The sequence below is a fragment of the Miscanthus floridulus genome, chromosome 13 (assembly GCF_019320115.1).
Source record: "Miscanthus floridulus cultivar M001 chromosome 13, ASM1932011v1, whole genome shotgun sequence".
Lineage (NCBI taxonomy): Eukaryota > Viridiplantae > Streptophyta > Magnoliopsida > Poales > Poaceae > Miscanthus > Miscanthus floridulus.
This window is the reverse complement of record NC_089592.1, coordinates 59,138,234-59,149,864: the sequence shown is the minus strand read 5'-3', so window position 1 is coordinate 59,149,864 and position 11,631 is coordinate 59,138,234.

The following is an 11,631-nucleotide window of genomic DNA, read 5'->3' as shown; positions in this document are numbered from 1 at the left end:
AGCGTGGACACATCAATGACCTTTTTTGAGATCGCGTTGAAGAACGAGCAAAGCTTTATAATTGGGGTGCGGACCATTGGGGGGAGGATACCACGCAGGGCAATAGGGAGCAGCTGAGTCATAATGACATAATAGTCATGGGCCTTCATAGGGCCATAGTTGAACTTGAGTTCTCTCATGTTCACACTCATGTTCACTAGCCTCTTCGAGTTCGCACAGTAGCCCGTCGGGACTTTGAGTTCATTGAAGAAAGAAATAAGCGCACACTTTTCTTCCTTCTTCAATGTCTATGATGCAACTGGAAGTTCGAACTGGCCATTCTCTAGCTCCACGAGATGCAGCTCCTTCCTGATTCCCATGTGTTGCATGTCTAGGCGTGTGGCTAGGGAATCCTACGATGTCCCCCCCGGTGTCCATCAAGGTGTTAAGAGTGTTAGCGCACACATTTTTAGTGATGTGCATGGGATCAAGACAGTGGCGTACACTCAGAAATGGCCAGTAAGGTAGTTTCCAGAAAACCGATTTTTTCTTCCAAATGCTCCCATCAGGCGCTACTACTACATTGTCCCCCTTCCCAAGGACAACCTCTAGTTTATTGAGTTCTCGAAGTATCGCAGACCTGTCTCGATATTTTGCAGCTAAGCGTTTCTCAATAGTACCGTTGAAATCTTTTCTGTTCCTACGGTAAGGGTGATCCTTAGTTAGGAACCTACGGTGTCCCATTTAAACTATCTTTGAGTTATTTGGCAGATTTACCGCATCGGTGTCGTCTAAGCACTCGACACATCTAGTATAGCCTTTTGTCTTCTCTCCGGACAACGAACCTCGACCTGGTAGGTTGGTGATTGTAGCGAGAAGTACTCCCTTGATCATGACATGTTCCTTTTTGTACTCGTCCCAAACATCTGGCACACCATTTTTAAACATCTCCACTAGTTCATCGATCACTGGTTCCAGAAACACATCGATGTCATTCCCAGGTTATCTTGGCCCTTGGATCAGTAGTGGCATCTAGATGTACGACTGATTCATACAAATCCAAGGTGGAAGGTTGTATATACAGAGCGTCACTGGCTAGGTGCTATGATTGCTTCTAACCTGGTCGAAAGGATTCATCCCATCTGTGCTCAAAGCAAACCAAAGGTGCCTTACCTCTCCACCGATGTCCTTATAGAACATAGTATTGACAGTCCTCCAGTCATGCCTATCGGTGGGGTGCATCATCATTGTATCTTTCTTACACTATTCGCCATGCCAGCGCAACAGCTTGGCTAACTTTGCACATGCAAACATCCTATGCACCCGGGGAGCTATAGGGAAATACCAAACGATCTTTATGGGACCTCCTCTGGTCTTGGTACCCTCATCTGACGGCCCTTCCTTATACCATGGAGCTTCACACTTGGGGCACTTGTCTAAGTCTTTGTATTTTTCTCCATGGTACAATATGCAATCATTGGAACACGCGTGGATTTTTTCAACCTCAAGGCCGATGGGGCAGATCATTTGCTTGGCCAAGTATGTCTTTTCTAGGCAACTCATTTTTTTTAGGAGCATTTTTCTTATTATACGTAACAACTGATCGAAGCCTTTATTGCTCAATCCGTTTGTCGATTTGAACTCTAACAGCATGATGTCGGCTTCCAGTTTGCTCATTGGACAATCCCTATACAATGGTGTTTTGCCATCTTGTCTCATTTTCTCTAGCTTTCTCAGTTGTCTTTCACTAAGACATCCAGTCTCTACATTACGTAGCAGCTAAGAAATGCCATCGTTATCCTCGGTGTCGTCAGCTAGTGTGTTTCTAAACACATTATTAACTGTGGCCATAGTTTTCGTGTTGACACTAGGTTCCTCGTCAGCATCGTGGATGGCTACGTCAGGCATGGCCACATCATTATTGTTTCCCTACAGAACATTCACACCAACCTCGTCATGCATAGTCTATATCGTATAGTTTGCTATGAACCCCCTAGTAATCAAGTGCGATCGTATAGACTCAATTTGATGAAAGTTCCTTTGATTCTTGCAATCTTTGGATTGACAGAAGACAGGGTTCCCATTCCAAGCATGGGCTTTAGCATCGGTGATAAACTGGCTGACGCCATGTATGTACCGCTTGTCCGTTCAGGACAGATGCATCCACTCTCGATCCATCTCTGTACACAAAAAATACTGAGATAGTAATTACAAAGAATTAATAAGAAATCGAGCTTCATAAACAACAATTGTAGCTTGAAAGTACCATTTTTGGAAAACATTATTGTACACTAATTATTGAAAAATTGAAATTGGTAGCCCCGGCCCTATAAATTGAAAATCGCAGTAAAAAACAATTATTGCACAATATTGAAGAACAACTATTCTACTCTACTTCCAAGAACTAATTATAGCATCACATACTAACAATGATGATCTTGACCACCATGGAATAATTAGCTAGGAATTTAAATGTGTTCATAGACACCAACCGTTTAGATGATGGATTCAGCATAATTTGAGCCTTACACAAATATCCAATTGGAAAAGTGCTCTCTAGAATGGAGAAAGAACTAGAATGAGAATCAAACAATGTAGCCATCAAAACAAAGCTAATTAAGCAACAAAATAAAATGAGTGGATGTTTGTTACTAACCTTAAAGCAAAAAGATCAAGCCATTCTTTAAAATCCAAGCGCTAGCTTCATGGTGAAGAGCAGCCGCAACAATGGAGGGAAGGGCCCAAACGCGCGTCTCTGTTCTCAGGATGGAAGAGAGGAGGAAGAAGAGGACGGATGCAGTCTTTTTGTATTGTAGGCTTATCACCGTCGGTTCTTGGCTAGAACTGACAGTGATAGAGCCAATTCACTGCCGGTTTGTGACTTGAATCGGCAGTGATAAGTGGCCGCAAAAACACTACCAGTTCAAGCCACAAACCGGCAGTGATGTGGTGCTTCATTGTTGGTTTTAGCCTAGCCCCAATCATTTTCTCATTTTTAAGCTCATAACCGACAGTGGAGGTACATCACTGCCGGTTCTCACAAATCCGACAGTGATGTCCAAATCTGGTGTAGTACCAGCCCACCTGAGCTCCGTTGGTCCATCCACCGTGGCACTAGCACTACCATCGATAGCCTCCTCCCCGGCGTGCTGATGCGTCACCGCGGCCATCCTCCTAGCCATGCCGCGTGTCACCCTCATAGTCGCAGATGAGGTGAGATCCGGCGCCAACTGCCTAGCCCGCTTCCTTCTTTTGTCGACAGGCTCCTTTGCGTCCTGAGCCATAGCTACAGAGAGGAACGAGGAGAGTGATGGATCAGAGCAGGGACTAGGGAGTAGGGAGGATGAGGCGCCTCGCTCTTGAATTCCTTTTCCTTTTTGACCCGTCAGCAGTCTGTGCCTGGTTATTTGGAGATGAACGGGCTTGTCTTGGTGTGGAATGGTCGGAGGCGCATCTTGGTTTTTTCACCCGTCAGCAGGGAGAGGAACGAGGAGAGTGCTGTCGAGATGAACGGGCTATCTTATTTTGGATCTGGCATATGAAACTAACACATAGCCAAGAAGCACTATAGGAAAAGCATAATCGATTTGTGTAGATTGACTTTTTTTGATAAAGGGACAATCTTTGCATCGAGTAGATACAAGCAGCATGTTCGTTTCGGCTGAATTGGCTTATAAGTCATGGCTGAAAGTACTACTGGCTGGTTTAGTGTGAGAGAAAAACACTGTTCAAGCCGTGGATTATAAGCCAGATACGAGCGAATAAGCCAAAACGAACAAGCTGAAGAATTGTGATCCTACTCCTGGCTTCTACGAAAAGTGCACATAGCCTGAGCAAAACAAAAAACAAAAGGAAAGCCTAGCATACTAATGATAATCAATTCTAAGAGTATATCGCCACCCAGGGAGGAAAACAACTATGACCATTTTGCGTCAAGTGTTGCTTTGCCGCCGCAACCAAAGCCTGCGCAGAGAACTTCTGAAGGATAACCATTGACAGTCACTAACACCAATTATAAACTGTCAACATAACCTACATTTATACTTAATTCCACCATCAAACATAGGCATAGGGGTTTAAACTAATAAATTTCATAAGTTTTGGTGAATCTGTGTTTTCAGCAGGGTTTATCCAGAAAATCGTCAAGGGGACCTATTCGTCAAAGGAAATTATGAATCCCGTTGCGTAAATAGCGTGGGAAGATTCTAGAAGACTCTAGGAGGCTCTCCATCGAAGCAGACCCCGAGGGGCTTCCATGTGGGGCCGGTCAGCCCCACCTGCAGACCGGCCGACCTGTGGGTCCCACCAACCTAGCCTCCGCTTCGAAAGTCGGTTTCCCACCGCCATTGAGATCCAATCTTCAGTCGTTTATTCAAGTCGGTTTGATACGAGGGCTCAGGATTGACGCTTCGGCCTATATATATCAGCCCATACTCCCCTCCCTTAGGAGATCCGAAAACCCTCAACCCGTTCGGCTGCTCCACATTTGGCTGATGTCGACTGGGCTGCTCCTACTGCTACAGGAACCGAAATCAGCCGAGCAAGCAAGCCCATCAGCCAGCAGCAGCCGAAGCAATTAATCCAATTCAAATTTCTGACAGCAACCAATTCAATTCAAATTCCAGGCGGGAATCAACAAATGGTGCCACAACTTGTGTGCAGATATCAAACTGATAAAAGAAAACTGACATCTGCAATCTTCTTCTAGCCAATTGCCCATTACAATGGTTAATTAGTCATCACCAAATATTTCCAAATGTCTACAGTCCTCTACATCTACAGGTAGCCATTACAACAACATTACAACAGTATACAGTCTACAACCTCTCAAATACCACAACATTACAACACATTGAGTACTCTTACTAATGGCACAACTACAACATATTGCAAATTGGACATAAATGGAGACTTTACAAAATCTGTAGCTAGACATCACGAAGGCAGCCAGACATGCATTCCAAAGATAACAGCAGTGAACAATAGCAGCAATCAAATGCATGCAAAGTCTCTAGGACATAGAAGAGGCTCACCTCTCTGGGCATCAATGATTTTGGGATGACCCTGTAGTCAAGAAAAGAGAGGGAAACAGAAAGGCACATTAGTTTATTTGTAGCATAAGCAGTCGAGTAGGTGAAAACAACAGACCATGGCCTTTCCCATTGTAGGAAACTAGTGAAGCCAGGGCTAGCTCAGGCTAGGCACTCCACTAGCAAGAGCCTCAGGCCCTCTAGAGAGAAGCAAACTAGGAATTCATGGTAGATATATTTCCCAGCCCGATCTGTAACTATGCTGAGCTACATAGGCAAACTGACTATCCCCACTGAAAAAATAAAGCTTTTGTTTTAATTCTACAAAGAATACGCTTCTACTATAGTCGTTACTTGTTTTAACAAGAGTTGGATCTACGAGCTTCAGATGTGTGCTAATAGACACTTAGTTTGCCCACATTATTAACAACAAAGAAATGGTATTGCGGATTACATGCAACCAGAAGAAAAGCCCACGCAAAAAGAGCGAATTGCTCAGCAAGATCCAAAATTCAACAAACAAAGAGGTGTCAGTTAGTACTGTAATCACATGCGTGCGTCTCAGGCCACTTGGAGACAACATAGCATAACAAAAAGGTATAGCAGCCTCAGTGTACATACCTGTGCACTACATAGCCCATAGTCCCATAGCGATTCAATCTCGCACTTGTGACATATCTTCACTTTCAACCGATGCCACTATGCTGACTAGGTTGTAATCTACACCCCTATGAAGATTCCTCGCCGTAGCCCTCCGTCCGTTTTTCGCCCTCTACAAAATTGTGTAGAGCAAAACATGCAATTACCACCTTCACTTGCTTAGGTCTCACATAATTTGGGACTTCGGAAAGAATGTGCCACCGAGCTTTCAGCCTCTCAAACGACTGTTCCACAACATTGCGAAGCCTTGAATGCTGGTAGTTGAATTTCTCCATATATCCATCCGCCTCTCTGGCTCTGAAGTCATCCAGATGGTATCTTGCATTTCGATATGGCCTCAAATATCCTACGCTGCACGGCGTATCCAGAGTCCACCAGGTAGTATCATCCTGCAATTCATCAAGTCATTTCACCCATTACTCACAAAGGTACTCTTACAAACTGACAACGTAGTCAACGATAATGCAATATTACCTGCTGGGGGATGCGGGTAATCTGGTCACCCCATATAATACGTGAGAACCGACATGTCATGAGAAGACCCCGCTGATCCCGCACCAACATATGTGAAAAGCCCTGTCCATGTCCACTATCCCTAACACATTCATGGTAACTTCTCCTTTTCTATTCATGAAGTCCAACCGTGACTTGTGACTAACTTGCACTTTGATGTGTGTTCCATCCAAAGCCCCTATGCACCCATCAAAGTAGGGTCTGAATTCGTCGAACCTAGGATGGATTTTTTTATACTCCGGATCCTTTACCGCAACAACCGTCCGGGCAAAGGAGTACATGGCGTCTGCAACCTCACCCATCTTCTGACTAACTATGCCCATACCCCTCTCAAATCTTTGGGTTATCTGTCTAGTTGCCTGCTTTGTCGCACACACCCACAGGAACATAACTAGTGACTCATACGAACTCCATGTCTTGTGAACTACCCAGCCCATGATACTGCACTAACTCATTGTGGAACTTCATGAAAGAGTGAGGATACATCCGAAAGTGGTCGAAGCACATACGTTCGTTATGCAAATTTGCTTCCACCCATTGTCGCCCGGTCATGTCTTCGAATGGGCACTGAGGATTAGGCATAGGACTTTGCCTGGAGCAAACCACAGCAGCAAGCGTAGCTCCAAGACCCACCAACTTGACTATGTTTGCCTTGAGTTTCTTCTTGGGGCCATCACTGGAAGTTGTGCTCTCGCTGGACTGTTCGTCGGAAATGTTCAGTGTTGCTCATTCTACAAAACAAGCAACTGAATCATTGATGCCAAATCCAAGGCTCCGAAGAGGTGGGACTGAATCATTGAAAAATGATGAAAAAAGATTACTGGAAGAAAAGCAGCAAGTGAATCATGAAAGAGAGCAATTGGAGACATACAAAATGGAGCTGGAAAGGATCAAATCAGCATTAGAAGCTGAAAAGGAAAGAATATCAGAAGAGCAGAATAATCTAAAACTCACAGAGCAAGAGAGGTAGGAGCATAGCTTGCTGACAGCAAAACTTAAGAAGGAGATTGAGGAATACAGAATGCGAAGCAACTCCCTATCTGAGGAGATGGAGGATTTGAGGAAGCAACGGTAGAAATTTGAAGAAGAGTGGGAACAGCTAGACGAAAAAGAGCCCTCCTAGTAGAGGAGGACAAAAGGCTGAAAATTGTGAGGATGAATTTAGAATGGTGGCGTGACAATGAAGAAAAAAGGTTAAATGATGTGAAGCTCGAAATGGATGAAAAATACAAGGACCAGCTGGAGAGTCTTGAGCATAAGGAAAAGGCTTTGACTGATGATATAAAGCACAAGCAAATGGAAAATGATGATTTTCTGAAGGGAGAACTGCGCTGATCTGCAACATAAATTGCAGCTGAAACAACATGAATTGGAGATGGAGATGGAGCAAAAAACAAGCAAGTAAAGAGAAGGAACTGGAAGAAAAGGAAAATGAGTTAAATAAGAAAATGGATTTTGTGGAAAATAAGCTCCGACATGCTATTGAGTTGATAAATTAATTGAAAGCAAGACTTGATTATAGATTTATAGTTCAATACCTGACAGCCTGCAACTCACTGGATAGTCAAATTTAGGCTTGCCACACTTATAAGGCTTCTTCACCTGTTGTCAAGTACAATAATGTCAAGCTTCCATGGAGGAATATCAATGTTGATAAATATGGAATAGATCAAGAAAAAACATACAGATCAAGAAAATAGCATGACCCTTGAGAAGGAACAAATGTACAATCCTCTGTTGTTGCCTTTTTACGCAAATATGAGTAAATAAATAACATAAAAGAAGGAAATCGGGCAGAAGTTTATTATGATGCAGTACACAAAGAACAAAGAGTTCATGCCAAACTGCTCACGGTACATGAAACTAATTTCGAACAAGCAAACACACATCAATTGAAACATTTGAACACTCATGCAAAGAAATTAAACGAAGGATGCCTTAAACATCAGCGTTGCTTGTAGTTCCATTTGTCTACTTGTTTTCCCAGTTAAAGGTGATCCAAGACAGTTGGCCATCGCGTGTTTTCATGGTTAGGAACGTCCTATGGTTGAGTTTCTTCCTACATAGGCACGTGGCTCTTAGGAACTCCTCGGTCCCCTCTGGAAAACCATCTTGTTCTAAAATCTGACGCACTTGGTCCATCTCCTTTTCCTCCCGGCTGAGTTGTTGACTCCCCGATGCCATCTCTTTCACGGTGTCTAAGATGTCTCTCACGCAGTCCTCCAAGCTGGCACTCTTCTTTTTTTGTGGGCTGTCCACCACCTGGTCCCTGGTGCGCCTTTTGGACGACTGACCAACACTGGATCTAGCTACGAAGTCCTATGACATAGCTGCTGGAGTGGCTTCGGTCATCCGTGGCGGTGTCCTCTCACGGTGCCCACCAGCACTAAGCATTGTGCCCCTATCTTTGGTTTGGTGCCCGTATAGAGTGGTCAGTTCGTCAAGGAAATCTGGTGGAGCCCCGAGATCCACACGTTCCTCAGCATTGTCCTGAAGGTGAACAAGTTAGTGTTCGAACAGTACATGTCATTGCACGAGTAGACCCAAAGAATAGATGAAAGGAGTTACCTATTCCTCTTCCTGGAACAAGCTGGGATCAGCTATGACACCTCCAGTTTGGGGGTCACGTCCTGAGGCCTATATGGGTGATACAGGTCGCGACTAGGCGAAGTAGTGTCGCCGCATGGTCGATAGCTTGTTGTGCAGCTTCTATTGGTCAACTGAAGGCCAGTTTCTGAGGCAAATCCTGCGATACACATTTCTCCATCCCAATTTAGTTAAGCCAGTCTGGTTGAAGTTCATTTTGTTCTTCTCAGTAATGCAAAGGTCCAGAAAAATTTTTCGTCTCCTCATAGCCCCAATGGGCTCGGTCGCTGGACGTCTGTCCATGATTCCTCGACATCTATACCCAGGTGTAGTTACTATGGTGTTGTACTTACGCTAGATGTATGTGGGCATACAGTAAAGAAATGGGCATGATGCACGAAAACATACAGGCGAGATAAGTAATGAACATGAGTACACTAGTCTCTTAAGTCCTGCTAGTTTTGAAGGAACTAATGTCCTATTTTGTTAGTTTTGTATCTATTACAGTTTGCATTTATATTTCTTGTATAACATTTTGAAAGCATAATCTAGTCTACGACAGGGATGTTGGATATGTGTAGGTTTGTGTTGAGTCCAGTGACCTAATTTTTGGATACAAAGATCTCTCTTGAATAATATTCTGTTGTTTATACAATTCATTTAACAGGGAATGGGATTTATAGCTGGGCTGCTGCTTCTTTATATGAGTGAGGAGGATGCATTTTGGTTATTAGTCGCATTGCTAAAGGGAGTTGTCCATGCACCAATGGAAGGCTTGTATCAGGTAATCGTTATTATCTTGGGATTACATTTGGATTTCCAGTTGTTATAATTTGAGGGCTTCATAATGCTTGTTTCATGGCTGTCTTTATTGTTTATCCTATCTGACGTATACAAATTTTAAACTACTAAGTAGTAAGTAAAATATTTTCCTGGCTACTCGTATTCCATCAGTGTTCATCTTCAGTTTTGAGTGATTAGTAATGCTGGAGATGCAAAATTGTAAAATTTCTTCTTTTCTTGAGTAAACTTACTATACTATAAACTTCTACTGATCTGTTTTTACCTTTGGAACAGGCTGGTTTGCCGCTCGTGCAGTAATATCTGTCTCAATTTGGGAAATTAGTTATGGAGCTTATGCCAAAATTGGGACAACACTTTGTCGAAGGAATGATAAACCCAAGCATGTATGCAAGCCAATGGTTTATCATAGTTTTCACATGTTCCTTCCCATTTCATCTAACTCTTAGAGTTTGGGATGTGTTTCTTTATGAGGTTAGAATCTTATCCTGCCATATGTGTATTTCATGTTTAGATTGCATCTTGGTTTATTGGACTTTTCTTTAGGCATTAGTGCTTCATAAATAGTATACTCTCTTATATCTGTACAACTCCTTTCATTAGGAAACCCCACTGGTTTACATAAAGAGTTTTGACTTAAAGTACTTACTGCTAGATGTATGTGGGGATACAGTAAAGAAATGGGCATGATGCACGAAACTTACAGGCAAGATAAGTAAGGAATAAACATGAGTACACTTGCCTTGTCAACCAACTTCGCACGTTTGGAACGCCGGTAGTAATGCCTGGCTTTAGGTGGCGAGCATGACGAAGAGGACGATTGTGCCAGTGTGGACAACGTTGCACAGGAGCCGTTGAAAACTTGAAGAAACCACTGAGAGGGGATCCGTGGATGCCGAAGGTGATGACGACGAGCTGCAAGGCGGAGCCGTAGGCGTCGATGGAGAACACCCGGATCTGCCCACGAGGCAGTCAGAACCAGACAGGGGGAAGAAGGCGGGCTCGGATCCGGCAGCGGAGTGGGGCGGTACTGCATAGCTGCCTACGGCGGCTGGCGGCGTGGCGACGAGGAGAAGGGGCGACAGCGATGTGGAATGACGTTGAGCGAGGGGAGGATGACGCCGTTGGATCCGGCAGTGGAGTGGCGCGGGGATGTGCCGTTAGCGGTCACGGCGGCTAGCGTCGGGAGGAGAAGACGAGGCCAGAGCGACCCCAAACCCTAGGTGCAGTGCAATGGGGAAGATATTGAGCGACGGGGGATGCCGGCGTTGGATCCGTCGGCGGAGTGTGGCGGGGGTGCGCCGCTGACTGGCCACCTGCAGGCTGGCATCGCGAGGAGAAGACGGGGCGAGAGCATCGCACAAATCCTAGGCGTGGCACGATGGGGAATGGAATGAGGGAGGGCATGCGCAGGAGTGGTCCTCTGCTTGTGGGTCAGCCGAATGGCTACGGGAGCTGGCTGCTTTCGGTTCCTGTAGCAGTAGGAGCAGCCCAACTGACATCAGCCAAATGTGGAGCATGCCGAACGGGTTGCCTAATTCATATATTCAGGATCAGAGCCAGCTATCAAGAGAAGATTACTCCTCCATAGGATCTAATCTTGTAAATAATAGTGAGATGGAGAGTGGGGGAAGAGTTTGGAGGAGATACCGGCCTGTCGGTGCTCTCTCTACGGCTTGTACCTTGGCGGATCCAAGTTCTATCTGAGCTTGCCTCTGAGATTTCTCTGGTAATCAACTTCTGATTCAAGTAAGCTTCTTGTTTATATTATTCATTAGCTTCACAACTCGTTTGAGTGCTTTATTCTTTATCCGGGAAGAGTAAAGTAGTAATTGTAGTGTAAGCATGGTGCTTAGACTCTGGTTACTTGTGGATGCATCCTGCATTCGGATCAGTGGTAGCTTGCGAGGGTGACTCTTATAGCCTCGTTGAATCCTCTGTAGTCCACCTCCCGTTTGTATGGCAAGTAGGACGTGGTTACTACGGAAAGCATCCTCTGCTGGTGTCTTTCCTTACGTAATGTCCCCAGTTGAATAGTAGAAGACATAGCTTACCTAAGTCA